Genomic DNA, 16,750 nt, shown 5'->3' on the forward strand with positions numbered 1-16,750 from the left:
TTCTTATGAACGCCTGCCTCTCTAGAAAGTTATCTGGCCATTTTGGTGTGCAGGGAAGAAAATGGCCTCATAAATCAGGTGTGGATTATTCCTTCTTATTTATTTAAAAATGCATTTTTTGCACATCACTATGAACTTTGTAAGAGTATTACTTATGAGTTTACAAGTTAGAAGGACAAGCAATGTTAGGCTTTTTTTTTTTTTTCTCTCTGCTATCAGCTTCCCATGGGATGTAATGTCATTTAGGGTTTTGATGCCCCCAATTCCAGTCTGTAAATTAGGCGTAGTAATTCCTTAGCTGGGAAAGACACTGGGTGTCACAGCTAGGAGGATGAAGCTGTCTGAACATTCAAGATCATGTGTATAAGCTAGGCTTTCTTCTCTTTTCACGTATAGTTGTTGTTTTCCCAACCCTCTTATCTGTAGCTTACAAAAAAACTTCTACAGTTCCAGGGACGGAGTGGGGTTGTGTGTAACGGAGGAGCAAATGTTTCCTTACTGGTTTCTTTTGATGTTGCTAGATCAGCTCCTCTGTCGGCCTTTTTTATTTGTTGGTGTTAATTATGTACCAAGCAGGTGCCAAAGTGTAGGGATTTTTCAAGCTCCTGTTATTAATTCCCCCAATGCTGTCTTTTGCTATGATTTAAATTAGGGATGTGTCCAGAATGTAGGAAAAAATAAAGGCAGTTAAGAAGTTTGAGAGATTTCATGCTTAAAAAACAAATTGTCTTTAGAGGTACTTAGTGGTTCCCCTTTGCTGTAGGGAAGGGAGCCCTGCAATTTGTCTGAAAACAGAAACTCACAGGTATTGAGGTCAGGAATAGAAATGAAGTTCATTGCTTCTAGCCAGATGGCAATGAAAATCTTCATATTTGCAGAGAATGTTATTTTCCTTAAGTTATGTGTTGAACATCATATGTAAATCTTCTGAGAAACATATGGTATTTGGGGAATATTTCTGCTTTTGGTCATTATTATGATTTAGTAAGAAAAGAAAAAAAAAATCTCATTGAGCACATCAAGGTATTACAGTGACCAGTTCAGAAGCTCTGAAGCAGCTGCAGAACCACCAGTTGAAATGTCTGGGTAGCCAAACAAAGAAACATTAGGTTGTTTGCAGCATTTCTTCCAGATAATGGAAGCTTTGCATGGCTCTGAGCCTTTTTCATTTCCCTCCTCTCCATCCTTGTGGGGGGCAAACAGGCCTGTTGCTTCATGGGATGCAATACTTCCAAAAAGCCTTCCCAAAAGATGCAGCAGAACTGATCTGAGTGAGGCATCTATAAAGTCTTTGAGCAAATCAGGTCAAAGGAGGGGACAGTGTGCATCATCTCACCTTGAATGATATGTCTGCAGTCACCTGAATCACGCTCTGACCTTATTGATGAAAACTTTATGGACCTTCTTGAGTGCTTAGAGCATCAGTTTACTACAGAAGATAAAAGGAAGGGAAATGAATACCTATATTTTAGGATCCTCTCCTAAATCCACAAGCAGAGTCATCCAAAGGGGTGAAACCCCAGAAGGTCCAAAGGCAGTTCGTGTGCTGTCACATCTGCTCTGCCTGCCCTGCATTGATCTGCCACAGTGATGCTGCAGGTGCGGGGTGAAGGTGCGCAGTGCTCGGCGTCTCCCAGTTGGGAGGCGACCCCAAGATCAGCAGAAAATCTCCAGTTGACTTCAGCAGCCTTTAGACCAACCTCAAAGCTCTGCAAAATGTGTGTATATATTGTAGAGAATTAATAAAATCCAGAAATTATAAATAGAAAAGGAGAAATAACTTACCAAAAGTCCCTTCAGGGTTCCCAGCTTCCAGTTCCGTTTTCAGTTAGCCAAGCCTCACACAGTTTTACTTAGCAATGTTATTTATATAGCTGGGACCAACCTTATAGATTCTTCACATTATTTCCAAAGTCATTTTATTATTATTACTCTTTTCTGAAGACTGATGGCAGGTTTTTTTTACCATAACCCCATAAAACATGCTCGTGTCTTTTAAGTACTGCTGGACTTTGGTATAAATTAGTTCTCTTCTTTTACAAAACTTTATATTTTAATTAAATCAGTTATTAATTGTAAAATTGTTGATATTATTGTTGTTGATATCAAATATTTTGTTAATATCAAATATTTTTGACATTAATATAAATTCATCGATTTTTCATGATTGTTGTTGTTATCAAATATTTTTATCTTCAAGTCTTACCACTGGAATTCTTGTTGTGAATTGGAAAGTTTTAAAACATTTCTTTAACCTTTCCGAAATATCTTATTACAAAAAAGAGGTAACTTTCAATGTTTTGTGCCTGGAATTACTATCTTAGGGGGCTTTCTTTGATATGATACGTGAGCCACTTAACCACTGAATTGTCTGAAAGCAGTGGCACTGTGCCTATGGAAAAGATACAAATATTAAATTTATATAAAATATATGAATATATAAAATATATTAAATATATGAAAGTTGTCATAGAACATAAGGAATTTAAATTTTATTTCTGATTTCCTTGCAGATGAGAGAATATCTTTTCTCTAGAGCTGGTGAAGAGCTGGAGTCTTTTCCATTTATTTCTAGCAGAAGTTATAAGAAAGTCTGCAGCCCTGGTTTTTGTGGGGATGGATGCAGTCCCTGCATCCCTCCAATCTCTGCCTGAGCAATCCTCCACAGGAAACACAAATTAAAAGAACAAATTCATTAGCAATGGCAGTGTTATTTTAAGCTACTGTGCCAAACAATGTTCCCTCAGTAAAAATAATACAAATACTAGACTATTTTCAACAATAAATGAGGACTGTTTCACAGTCCATTTGGCTTCTGTTGTCTTTCTTACACTGCAGCTGTAGCGTCAAATACTAGAATTGCAGGAAAGTCACCTGTGGACTATTCGATGCCCTGAAAACAAGACATGGTCATGTTTATTTTTAGGTATGTAGACTAAGACTCCTTCATTATTTTGCCCTTTCATTCTAAATTAAAGTATTTATCTCTTGAATTTCAAGAGACATGCTTGATACATTCATCCCTGAGCTAAAATAAGCTAAAGTGAGCCCACAGAGGAAGAGATTGCTGTAGAAGAGAGGCTTTTACTACTGCTAAACCGGCCAAATATTTGCAGTGATTCATCCTTTTTCCTCTCTTGTTCAGCAGTAAGTATTTTGGAAGAGCAGAATAAGGAAGGAGCTAATGATATTCCTGGTCCAAAAAGAAATCAAGCCCTTTTTTGGTGATTAATTTGACCTGAATCAAATCCTTCGTTCCTATCATGTGGCCGCAGAAGTGAGAACCGGCCCTGTCCATCCCAACTGGAGAGTAAGCCCTTTATCTTATGGTTTTATTCTAAAAGCATATTTTATGTGGTTTTATTATTTTATTTTATCTTATTTATTTTTATTTATTTTTTTACATCACTGCTATTATTTAATATTTACTATTATTCCTGTAAAGGGAAATACTCAGACCTGGGGGGACCTGTGCTGAGGAAAGGATGGCACAGCATCGATTAGGACCATCCCACAGAGGAGGTCGGTTCTGAAAGGAAGCTCGTGAGTCAGCCCCATCCACCTTGTGGTGTGAGCCTCATCCTGAATTGGCCGAATTCAACCACAAAACAGTTAACTTCCCAGTCCTAGGGTGTACAGTAAGCTAGCCACGAGTCAGAAGCCTCCTTTCAGCCTCCACCCTCCGTTTATCCATGGAGTTGTTTGTGTTTGCTTTTTTCCCAAGGTAGTTTCTTGGCAACCAGTTCCCCTCTTTCCCTTTAAGGTGCCTCCACCCTCCTAAATGACTCGGCTCCCCATTCACTTTTGGGTCCTTTCCCTTGAGCATCCGCAGTGCATAAACATTAGTTCAGTCCCAGCTGTCCTTGGGATTCGGTCAGACGCTTCCCTCTGAAATAAAAACTGTAGTGTTTAAGTTTGTTCACTCCAAAAACCACTCCCTGGGGACTTTACAAACAGTTCTATGGGTTTATCTCCCTTTCCCCTATAAAGTCCTCCAACACCCTCCTACAAAGCTGTACACCCTCAAAAATAAATAAATAAAAGAAGGGATTTTACAAACCATGCACATCGCTGCTTTGCGCTTCCTTGCATAGCAGCCAGGGATCATTCACCGTGGCAGACAAATTGAGCATCCTCTGACTTCTCAGGCTTGCTGTTTCCCTGATGATAGACAGAATCCTTTGTGCTTTGCTTTTAAGATGCTGAATCTTCGATGCCAATACTCAAATTATGATCGTCCTCTGCTTTTCACTCCAGCCCCATGCTGCTGTAATCAGTAAAGCTGTTTTGGGGCTGCATTGGGAACTGGGCTGTGGAGCTCACCTAGCTCAAAAAAAAAATACAAAAAATAATAGTTTTCTTAAATATAGTTAAAAGTTTCTAGATAAATACTCAAAACCATGCATATTAATTGAAGAAGGCAGGAAAACAAACAAACAAACAAACAAACAAACCTTTATTAATTTACCTCTTAATCAGAGTGAAATGGAAATACCTGTTTCGAATAAAATAGATTAAAGGAACATTCTTATTGCTGACCCATCGCTCTGTGTCTAAATGCAAATGTTCAGCCCTAAGTGTCCAGAATGTGCCAAGGACAGTCGAGAACGTGAGAGTCCTTTCCAGAAAGGCTGCTTTACCCACCTGTGTGTTTCAATAACACCTGCACTTCTGTGGTGTGTTATCTGAAGAGCTAAAAGCACGTTATAGACTGAGCTAAGTGGATAGCTAAGGTAAGAAGTATTCTGTCTACCATCGAGTCAGGTGGCACCTCAACAGGGAAAACATCAGGATTAAGGTCAGAAAATGGGTCCTGGCAAAGCTGGAAGAGAAGCAGGAGAGGTGAATTTAATAGGATCGATGGCAGCCAGCTGCCTTGCTGCAGCTGCACTCAGGGAACGTTGATCTTATTCTTGTTGATGCAAGTGAACTTCTGGAGACAAGGAATAGCACATAAAACCAAACCATTTATCAGCTGTTAAGAGAAACGAGCTGTAAAACGTCAGGCTGTCACAACTGTAATGCAGGCAGCAATTAGTAAGCTTTAAAGGGGCGATGTTCCTCCTCTCCATCTTTCTTGTATGTTCCTATAAAGCTCTGGTCCTATGTAAAGCTCTGCTAGGCTCCTACCTTGGGAAGTGCGTATTCAGATCACAGAGTACTTCAGTCTGGAAAGCTTCCCACCACCTTTTTAAAAATGATAATGCAAAGATCTTTCCATTTTGACATGCTAGACACGTTTCTGGAAGCAGAAACACCTCATGCCCCTAGAGACCTGAAAAGAGGAATGCATAGCTTCAATACCTGAAGTGAAACTGCTCTGTCTCGGAGGCAACGTGAAAACTCTGGCTAGAAGTTAAAAACCTATGAGTTGAAAAACTTTTCAAAAAGGCAAATCCAAAAGCCTAAGCTGTGGAGAGAGAAGTATAAACCCATTTCCACCATCCATCTATTCACATTGGGAGTTGCACAGTAGCACTAAGTATGAGGTAAAACCATCAATAGGGTGCCTCAGACACTGCTGGTTCCCCCAGGACTCTTTTAGCTGCCTTCTGGTGGCACTCAAAGAGCTACCAAAACAAAATTATTGAATTACAGAATCAATTAGGTCAAAAAAGATCTTCAAGACCAACCATCAACCTGACCAACCAAGTCCCATCACTAAACTTTGGTGCCATGTCCACACATCTCTTAAATACCTCCAGGGCTCCACCACTTCCCTGTTCCAGCACTTGTCCACTCTCCGTGAAGAAATTATTTCTAATATCCAATCTAAACCTTCCTGGTTGCAACTTGAGACAGTTTCCTCACATCCTATCACTTCTCAGCTATCGTAAATTCTGTCCCAGATGGGTAGATGGGTTTAATTTGTAGGTAGTCCTGTGTGGAGCCAGGAGTTGGACTTTGTGTGGACTCAGGATATTCTATGATTTTATGATCCTATGACTCTATGGTTCTATGACAAATAGCCAAATCACTGCAGGAATGGGTAAGCATCATTTTCTCTCTCTGTTGCCATCCCTAAAAGAGATACCACAGCTTTCTCTCACTGTGATGGACGAGTCTTCGTGGCAGAGCCAATGAAACACATCGCACCTTGAGGTCACACATGGGAGGGTATCAAAATGAATAGCTCATCACATCTGGTGGTATACAGGATGAAAATATGTTTCCCTGTGGCTGAGCCTTGATTTTCTGTGATCTTGAAGTGCCTTTTCCTTCATCCTTTTTCCAGAAGACCACAGCTAGCTTTGTTACCTCTGCCGGGGTCCATACTAAAAGGTCACTGCTAGATCAAAATGAATAAGCATTTTTGAGCATATTTTTCCCTCAGTTGCCAACCGTACCGTATTAAAGCTGTAATAAAAAGCACGCACAGTTCACCTGCATGCTTTGCGTTTATCATTTATCTCGGTCTACTGAAACCCAGCACCATTCCTCTCCCATTCAGTCACCCTGCTCTTGCTGGTTTTGTACTCATCGAAGCCGCAAGAGTGCCAAAGCTGCAAGGAAATATTTAAACGCTAATTAACTTCTTAATTCTGTGTGTGGGCAGGCCCCTTCTTTCCCCCGGAGCACAACTGATTTTCGAGATATTTATTTGGGATTTCAGGGTGTTTGCATATTGTGTGCGCTCCCCGTGCATGTGTTGGTATGTGTGTGGGATGCCGCTGGCTCTATCTGCCTGCAGCTGAGCCTGCCTGACATTCCCCTTAGAGCAGGCAAGTTTTCCACTATGAAAGTGAAAAAACCAACCCTCTCTCCTATTTTCTTTCAGTCCCTGGGTAAAAGCAAGTGAACGGCAGCTCCATCGAGCACCAGCAGTAGAGGTGTGCCCATCCTCCAAGCTTGCAGTGAGCTGGTGGCAGTCACTCGGCAGCACCAACCCAGGTTCAGCCTGTGCAAACCCTGTGCAAGTTTTTATTTTCATTTTTTCCAATGAACTGAGATCTGTGAGGTATTATTGCTGAAGCTAATCTGATTTGCTCTGGGAGGCGGCTAAGCATGTGGCTAGAATTTGTATTAGCGGTTATTAAAATTGCTTGTGTCCATACTCCCTTCCCCATTCAGCTTCCCCTCTACAACTTCCTTCTGCTGTGGCATGGAAGAAAAGGCTGGAGAGCAATATTAAGCCCCTAAACTGAAAATATGCCTGAAATATTTAGACATAGTCTGTGTGTTTCTATGCCTGTTTCCTGCAAAGAAAGTTCGTGCCGCAAACTTCAGCCCTCCAAGCATTAAAAATACTGGCGTTAAGAAGAGATTCAAATATGTTTTATTTTAAAAACCCTGCAGAACTGGCTGCGGCTCAATGACACGGGTCAGAACGTGGCTTTTTCTGCCCTAAAGGAAGGAGCAGGGTTGAGAGGAGCCCGGTGCATGCCTGCTGGCAGTGGTTCCTCTGGGCACTGAAGAGCAGAGGCAGCGGTGCTTGAAGGACTTGTTGCTTCACGCCTGCCTGGCAGGAAGCTGCAGGCACCTAAGAATAAGTTGAATCAGCCCAGCTGGAGTTGTCTTCTTCATATATTCCCCTCCGAGCAAGAGCAAGGTGCTGTATGGTCCCTCCAATCTCAAACACATTGCTTGTGGGGCTCCTACAAAGACTCACCTAGGTGCCACAAAGGACCATCCTTTGTAGATCCACATGGAGCCTGGCTTGTAAAACAGTTTTCCCGTTGATTTGCTTCATTCTGTGTGATTTATAACAATGCTTCAAGAAGAGCTCTGTGTCTAACAGGTTTCCAGTGACAGTATGGGTAAAGCTGAGTGTTGACCTTAAATGTTTTTTTCCCCCCCTTGTTGTGTTACACTTAATAGTGCGTAGTTATACTCCCCGTGCGTTGGGAGAGCAGGAAATTACACAGTAAATGTTAGCAGAGGCTGAAGAATAGGCTTTGATTATCACTTGATAAACCCCTGTAAATCCCATTAACGCTGAGAGCAGTTATGTGGATATACCAGGGGAAAAAGAGACCATTTGCTCTCAAATGCGTGTAACTAAATAAAAATTTAAGAGCATACAGTGCATAATTATATTAGACTGTAGGTTAATGCTCTTGAATGAAAAATGCCAGATGAGCTGAAATTGCTCTACAGAACAAGAGAAACTCTGGCTGCCCTGTGTACAGAGCCCGGGAGCTCTCAGTGAATGGCCCCAGTATTCCCCGTGCTGGCTCGTTATGGGGTTGGGGGCTGATGGAAAAGGCCACATCGCCGGCTGTGACCTCTGTCAGGACCTGCAGGGCAGAAAACAATGCAGGGAAGATGAGAAGACAAGCCTTGGCACCTAAAAGCTGGCTTCGCATCCTCTGCTGAACTTCTTTCTGGCAGCACTTTACTTGCCAAAGCGACCAGCAGGCAACGGCTTAATCAGCGCCTCTCTCACCATAGGGCAGCCTGCTGCAAGCATCACAGAAGCTCAGGTTGCCAACATCCTCTAAATTCCCATTGATTTTCACCTCCAGAGCGGTGTCAGAACTGTGTGCCCAGCAGGAAGGCCGTCACCTTCCCCCTCAGTAAGAAGGCACCAACCACTGGTACCACTGGCCCTTGATACAAAGATGACACAACCCCAAGGAAAAAGGCCACGAAAGAGATTTGTTATTTGTGTCTTCCCGAATTTAAGGAAAACAGGCTGCCAGATTCTCTGCAAATAAAGAGTATAGGTGTTTCTTGGTCCCATCTCTGCTACAGGTTTCACAGCCCCGTAGAAACAACTCTTAGGGGATTATAATTGGGTATATAAATTAATACAAGTTCCCGACAATCATTGCATTTTATGGCAAGATGGAACTGCTAGAAGAAAGTCCATGGGCAGGTGCACAGCCCAACTTCTCAGCACAGACTGTCCCTTATTGCTTATAATCCTTCACAGTTTCAGAAAGCCCCAGTAACACACAAACCCAACCTCTAAAGTTTTTCCACGTGATTTATGCTCCTGTAGCCGCTGCTGGTTCACATTTCGCATCCATTTCTTGGAGGGAAAGCGGAGCTGATCTGTTTTTCATGATAAAAGAGCAGCCACCGAATTAATAGCAGGTCACTCCAACATATATTACAGCGCGGTCTGGCATTTATGTGGAGAATCTCCCGTCATCTTCACCGCCACCCCCAAATGCCATAGCAACCACATTGCAAAGGGGCTGAAATGTATGCACAGCTTAACGGGCTGCTAAATGAATGCACTACTTGTTTTACCATTGTGATGATGAATTCATTTCAGCTGCACTCCCTGATTAGCAGAAAGCCTCGCTCCCACTGAAGGGAAAATAAACAAACAGCTCGGATTTTTGCCTTTTTTTTTTTTTTTTGTAATTGAGGAGTTTTGCAGAATTCAGCTGTGTGGGCAATTAACTGAAAGGACCTCAAATTATATGTTGCGCTTGCACATTAGCTTTTAGAAATGCCATAAGAAAGTAATCCTTGCAGCAAACACAGGGTTCAACCAGCAGAAGCAACACTTTGTTGAAAACTTAATACAGAACAATGCTTGTTTATTCAGCAGTGTTTGAATATTAAAGTAGCCCATGCAATTGTTCCTAAGTGTAACAAGTTTCACCGATGTTTTGTGAAGCTCAAGCAAGTCAATAATTTGCTGCAGTTAAAAATATGCAGCTAGCATTGTGATTGCTTGCATAATACCATATTTTTATTTTTTTTAACACTTATAATGTTTCAAATACACTTAAAATGTGTGCTGAAGCATCCAGCTTGTTCTTCATGTACTTTTTCCACAACTTGTTCCCCCATGAAAAGCTACCTCCAAAGATGTGGGCTTTTCTCAGATACTGCCATGCTCCCACGTTGCTACACCCACTTCCAACTTTCCACACCCTTGTGTATCACATCGAGGTATTAATTATTCCATACTCCTCGTGGGGATTGCTCGTCGAATATTTCACTCGAAACACTGGCTTACTGTTGTCCACAGACAGCTCTGAATCCAAGAACGAATTGTTCCTGTTACGTATTCACCGGTTATTTTTCCCCTCTTTGTGCTTCCAAGCATCTCCCAGTAGAGCTGAAGGAAAGGGAAAAAAAAAAAGGAAAAAAAAAAGGGAAAAAAAAAAAGGGAGGGATTGCACTAAGGCAGAATCTGCAGCCAGATGGATTCAGCCTGATTTTAGCCACCCCTTTCTGACCTTCCTTACACCGTCACGTTTGGCTACTGGCCTTAGAAAGGATGGGATAAGAGGTCTCCCAAAGGAGCAGGTAGGACCATGGAAATCAGAACTGCTGAGATATGGGTGTAGTAAATGCCCATCATTTTTTATGGGCATTTTTTATTTTTTGTCTTTCTCATGTACTACATTACACAGCGCTGCTGCTCTTCAACCCTTCCATTTTTCTCTTGCTCAAACTGGTCAATGAATAATCCTTCCTTTATTTTGGGGGGGGGAAAGGCACAGCAGTTTTCTTGCCTGAGCCTGCTCCCCTCGTCTCTTGGTTTTTAGCTCCTTCTCCCTCCAGAGATTAGACGGGAACTTTGAAAGTGCTTGTTCTGAGACAGGCTGGGCCACCCGATTCCAATCTCTCAAACAATGCAACATTTCTTTGGCACTGGGATCAGAACGAAGACGAAAACCACAGAATGAAAACAGAGCTGGAGGATCCTGGACCCAAATTCTTTGGCCACGTTCGTGCTCCAAAGCCAGGGAGTTCTGCGGTGCACAACAGGCTCCGGGTCCCCGGCAGGGACCTGCCAGAGCATGCTGCAGCTCTTGCTTTGTCCAGGCACTGGAATTTCTCTTTGAGACAAAGGTCGATGTGTTCCTCACCTGTGGAGGCAAGGCTTGCACCTGGCGTGGGCGTTGGGAAAGCCCCAGGGCTGGTGGCATGGGACATTCCCGTTTGCTAGACCCTAGATGACTTCTGGTGCTGGATTTCTCCCTAAAGGCACTTGGATGAGTGTCTAGCCATCCCTTAGCTTTCTTTTGACTAGCTAAACAGACTAAGCTGCTTAAATGTCTCCCTGGAAGCCATCCTTCTCAGTCCCGTGTACATTCTTGCCAACCTCCTGCTTGTTTCGTGGATGCAAGAGCAAGGCACGATGTGTTGGCAGCGGTCTGGAGAGGGGAGGATACTCAGACAACATAATCCTCCTCTTCCCCTTGGATTTCCTCTGCCTGTATGTACACAGATCGGGTCAGTTCATGGTCAGTTGGTTGCTCACCGTGACTTGTGAGTCTTTTTCGGTCAAGGCTTTCCACTGCTTCAACCCCCACCAGGCAAACACCGTCTTCTTTCTCTGATCTTGTGACTCTGCTTGGCTGTACTTGCTTACCTCCACACTACCAATTACTCATTTGTTTCCCTGACCTCTGTTCTAGCTCTTTACCATTTTCCCAACCTTCGGCTCATCTGAAAAATTTGTTGGTAATTATTTTATTTTTTTTTTCTTCTTCTTTCCAAGTTGCTGATAAACTACGTTAGTGTAGAGCCAAGAACCAGTCCCTATGGGATCTCCCCGAACACACACCCACTCAAAGAAAATTTCTCTGTTTATAATTATATTTGAGGCCCGAAGTTAGCCAACTCTTAATCCATTTAATGTGTTTCCCGGTGGTTTTGTATTGTTTTAGTTACTTCATCAACCCTCTGCACTGTAGCAAGGAACATTTCTTACAGAAGCCTAACACCAATTCCCTCAACAGCCAAACGTGTAATCTAATGCAAACTTCTCCTGATCTGCATTAAAAAATGGTGTAAAAAAATGGTAATGGGATATATCTGCCCCACAGTCACAGCACAGACTGCATAGCCTGGCGTAGAGAGACCCAAAATAATGTTAAGTTGCCTAGTTTGGGTATCGGTAGCAGGGTAAGCATGGCACTGTGGTGCTATATGAATTCGTATTATATAAATAAACAATGCAAATATATATAAATTGAAATTATCTTTGTCCCCTGCAGCCTGGAGGACAGGCGTGATCTCAGCAAGGTGAAAACCCCACTGCAGGCAGTGCTGCTGCTTCCATCCCTCTGCAGACACCGGTTATATGATCCGCCGAGCCACGTCCTAGAGGAGAGTCTGTGTTCCCAGGACAAATGCCACCCCGTTGCAACCAGAGCCTCTCGTGTTTATAGTTCCATAGATGCTTTGTAAGCCGAAGGTGTTTAAAAGAAATTTCTGGCGTGCTGGACGTAACCTCAGCCTTCCAGTCGGCTGTCAACAACACACAGCACCTCTCTGGTTTCTAACGCACTTGGAGGGCAAAAAGGGGAGAATGAAATGTTGAGGGTTATCCTTTTCTCCTTGAGTGTTTGGTGTGATTTTTATCTTTTTATTTATTTATTTATTTATTTATTTATTTTTCCCCAGCAATAGCAACATCTTGACATGCACCTACCATATTTGCCCTGTGAGAGATGAATAGCGTGGGGTTTGGCTCACGGTGCGTGGCTTTATCTACCTTCATGTGGTAGGGTCACTGCAGCATAGTCATTGCCTTGGATGCAAAGAGGACAATTCAAGGAGCTCTCCTTTTCAAAGAAACCTTCTGAGCTCCAAGGAAGGACCTGAGGACTATGCTAAACTTTTGTGTGAATAGCAATTAAAACGTTTGCAATAGCCTCAGATCTCTTGACTTTCCCAAAAGGCAGACAACCTGCAAATGATGTGTACACGCTAAATCAAACAATTGTAATTTGGATTTAGATTTGGGAATGAACGGGATGTTAATGAGATAACGTCTAGGCATGATACAGCCTAACTTCTTGGCATAAGGATGCATAATAAAATCTTCTATGCTGTATAAGGTTGAACTGTAATGACACCAGTATTTCATACCTATTTATTTCTAGCATTTATTTATTTATATAATACGAATGCATTTATTATAATTAGATTATTGATAATTGCAATGTGTCTCGGTGTACATAAATTCCAATTTAATGCTTATAAAATAATATAAAGCTTAAAGGACAATGGGAAAACAGGAAACACTAGGGCACAGGGAGGTTAACTCATCAAGGGCAATGCTGTTCCACTGGAAACTTTATCTACTGTCTAAAAAAACGCTTTCGGTTCAGTTCGATTGCCAAAGCGGGGATTATTCAGCAGCAACAGCCAGAACAAAAACCATTAAAAGAACAAAATAGGAAGGCGAGATCTCTGCAACCGGGGTTTAATTCATGTTAATATGCACGAGAATGCAATTAGGGGAGGCTCTGAATTGCAGGAATGCGTGCCTGATGACATGCAAATCTCATTTCAACCAGGGCAGCCACCCGACACGAGGCGGTTAATAGATTATCCGAGTTCTTATCATGGAGCAAGCTACTTGGGGTGGAGTTCATTAATACAAATAAAAGAATGGGAACATCAGTTCTGAAAGGATGAGTGGGTGGGTCAGTCGTGAGATACAGGGCAAATCTTCTCCTGGTAATTTTAGCAGCAGCGCAGAGACCACCTGTAAGCTGCCTCTGCTGCTCCGAGAGTTCAGACCCGCAGCAAGCAGAAAGCACGAGGCAGAAATTCTGTCTTAGCTGCATTTTTTTTTCCCTCCCTTGCTCTGCAGAAGGGATTAAAAAAAAAAACAAAAACCTATTCCTGCTGCTGATCGTTAATCACTCTGAAAACAAACCTGGCCTTGCAGAACCAACTGCACAGTCAGAGGGCTGGGAAAGCTGGAGAGATGAAGAAAGTATTCAGGTGGTTTCTGGATGCTCAAATGTCTCTAGTTTGGGGATTCCTATATTTTGCTAATGTGATTATTTTGCAGTTATATAAATTATGCCATTGAGCATCTTTTCTTTTTTTTTTTTTTTTTTTTTTTTTTTTTTTTTTTCCCCTGGAACACTCAGCCAGAAGTCCTGAATCACCTCTTTTGGGGATATTTTTAGTTGTCATTTTTATACAGACCTGCATAAGTCCTGAGATGTTTGCCCTCTTCTTTAGTGTTTCTCCTCATGTTCACACCAGTTTGGGGTGGTAGGATTGCTGGTTGTGAGGAAGGGGTGGCTGACATGAAAGAAATTGAGGTAAAACACGTAAAAAATTGTCCCTGCCCATGGCAGGGGGGTTGAACTAGGTGATCTTTAGGATCCCTTCCAACCCAAACCATTCTATGATTTTCTAACAAGGGTGAACCGTCACATGGACCTTGTTGAAACACGTTGAAAATCAATAAAAAACAGGTGGCTTCAACTTTGGCACTGAGGAAATAATTTTATTGAAAAGAGGACACCAAAAAAAACCCCACCCAAGTCATTTTCAGAGAGGGGCAAGGCGATCCTATGGTCTTCTTTCAGTGCGGCCATGCCTTGGGGCTGGAAGCAAGCCCGGCCTCGTGCTTGGGACTGCCAGGCCTCTTGGTATCTGGAAGGTGAATTGCTCCCTGCAGTGGGCTGCGTGGGGGATTTTCTCAGCTGAAACTTTGAAGTTGGCTGCTTTGCCCACTCTGTGATGTGGCGCTGTATGTTTATAATTTGCGAAGCACCTCGGGGTGAGAGGCCTTCTGTAAACGCTGTTATTCATCAGGAAATAACTGGGCCCGTGCTTTGAACGCTAGCTGGCATCGCTCCCAAACCCCACCAGCACGTTCAGCTGTTTATTTTTCTTATTGCAGCAGCGCCCAAGGATGAAATGGGAGTGGGGGTCCCTGGTGCTCAACGCTGTGCAAATATAAATGTCATCTTCCCAATGACAAGAGAGGAAAAGGCTGTGGGAAGGGAAATGCTTTATACTCTGGGTCTGAGATTGTTTCTTTCCCAGCTCAGCAAGGATGGTTGGAGGGCAGAAGGTTTCCTGTGTTTTTCCTCAGATGTAGCCTAAAAGTGAGTCCCGACAATGGGAACGGCCCCATTCGAGCATCCAGGCTGTCCTCTTCAGTTATGGGGGCAAAGAGGCCTCCTGGGGGCAGTTCACCTGAGCCAGTAGACACCAAACTTAAGGTGAGAGGAAGGGCATCCTTCTTGTACCTGCTTTTCTCCACCAATTAAAAGGGAAAATCGTGAAACTAGCCTGGACTCAGACACCTGCAGCTGGAATGAATTTGGCCGTTGCAGGTTGGGATGACCAAAGTGGGCAAACTTGTGGACAAACCCCACTATATCGAGCTGTAGAAACGAAAAAAATGAGCTCCGGTGCCTCCACCTTGGGGCTGAGCAACGCACTGATCTCTGAGATTATCCCTTTGCCCTTTGCTTTACAGCAGCTGAAGCAGGAGAAGAAGACACGAACCCTCCCAGCAGCATAGCTAAAGGAGTAGGGTGCCGGTGGGAGTGTGGGACAAGGAGAAATACCACAGTGAATTAGATCTTGTGTGTCTGACAAGAGACCAGTCAAAGCCCCAACAGACCTCCTTTTATTCCCACAGGAATGTACCATGTCTTATGGGATGCCAAGGACAGTATTCATGCTAAAAACAAACAAAAAAAGGTCTTCTGTGTGAAATTAATACCGAGTGCTAGTGCTTCGCGTCGGGATTCGGACTCCCTTGGGCTTGAGGGCCGCAGAGCTCTCTGTGTTATTTCCAGGGCAATTAGTATCCTCGATAAAAGCGCACCTGCCTGCAAGCCGTGACAGTCCATTACGGGTTTAATGCAGACGATTAGCTCAAATCCATCTTCCGGAGCCTGCAGCACGGGGCTGGAGCTTGTGCACGAACAGAAGTGCCTGTGGCTTCCCCTGCTTCCTGCCTATATTGACTCAGAAAGGCTCCAGCAGAGCCTCTCCTCTTTTTTTGGCATTTCAGCGTCCGATTTTGGCAGGGCTCCACTGTATCAGCGGTGTTAAAAATACCGAATAAAACCGACATAATGGAAGAAAATCGTTCTGAACAGGACACAGCCCCCTCCCGATGAAAACATTGAGGCAGTGTGTTTAAAGATCTCACCTCAAGTCTCACCCTACCCATCCCTGCTGCCCGTTCATTTGGGTTTCACGTGTCCAAGGCTCTGCCGAGACGAGACCCATTTCTTTTGAGCCGGGCCCAGGTTCTTAGCAGCTGGCTGGGAAAAATGGAGATATTCTTCCTGTTTGCATCAAGGTTTACTTTGGGGAGTTAGGAACGAGCACCACGCTCCAAAATGTCCTGGAACCCTCCGTTCTAGAATAACACCGCGTTGTGATGGTTGGAGAGGGCTCCCTTTCCCTGCCACAGTCTGATTGTGCTGAGTTTCACAGCTTGATACAGAAGAATTTATTTTCTTTAGGTCTGGGCTAAATATTTACAGTGAGATTTTAACTCCTCGTGTGCTGGCTGAGGGTCTTTTAGGGGTTTTGCTGCGCCATGGAGGAACTCATCCCCGCCAGGGAGAGGGGTCCTGTTACGTGGTGCAGTGCTGGTTTGAATCTGTCCCATTTTCTTCTTGCTCTTGGTATTAAGAGTGTTTTCAGAGGCTTTGAGGAAGTTTTTATTATTTCAGGAATGGCTTCCTCCTACTTCTGAAGGAATTACTGCTACACCTCCTCCCCAGTTACATGTGCCAGGACCAAAGAGCTGCCATCGGTTCGGTGTTTTGTGTCACTGTGCATGTCTTCCCAGCCCTAAACCCCATGGGTCTGCCAATACTCAGCTTTGTGAGCAAAAATCACTGCACTGGGTATGAGATTTGCCTCGTTACCCCATTATCTTTCCAGCACTACAACTAGTCACTTCAGTAAAATGGGACTTCACCTTCTTTTTGCGTTATAGTAATTTATGCTTTGGACTTTGTGCTGATATTAAAAACACCCAATAACCAAATGTAAACACGTCCTCTGACTCAGCCACGGTGCTCTTTAAAAGACACAACCTATAAACATC

Source organism: Aythya marila (genome assembly GCF_965140915.1).
Source record: "Aythya marila genome assembly, chromosome: 2".
NCBI classification, from domain to species: Eukaryota; Metazoa; Chordata; class Aves; order Anseriformes; family Anatidae; genus Aythya; species Aythya marila.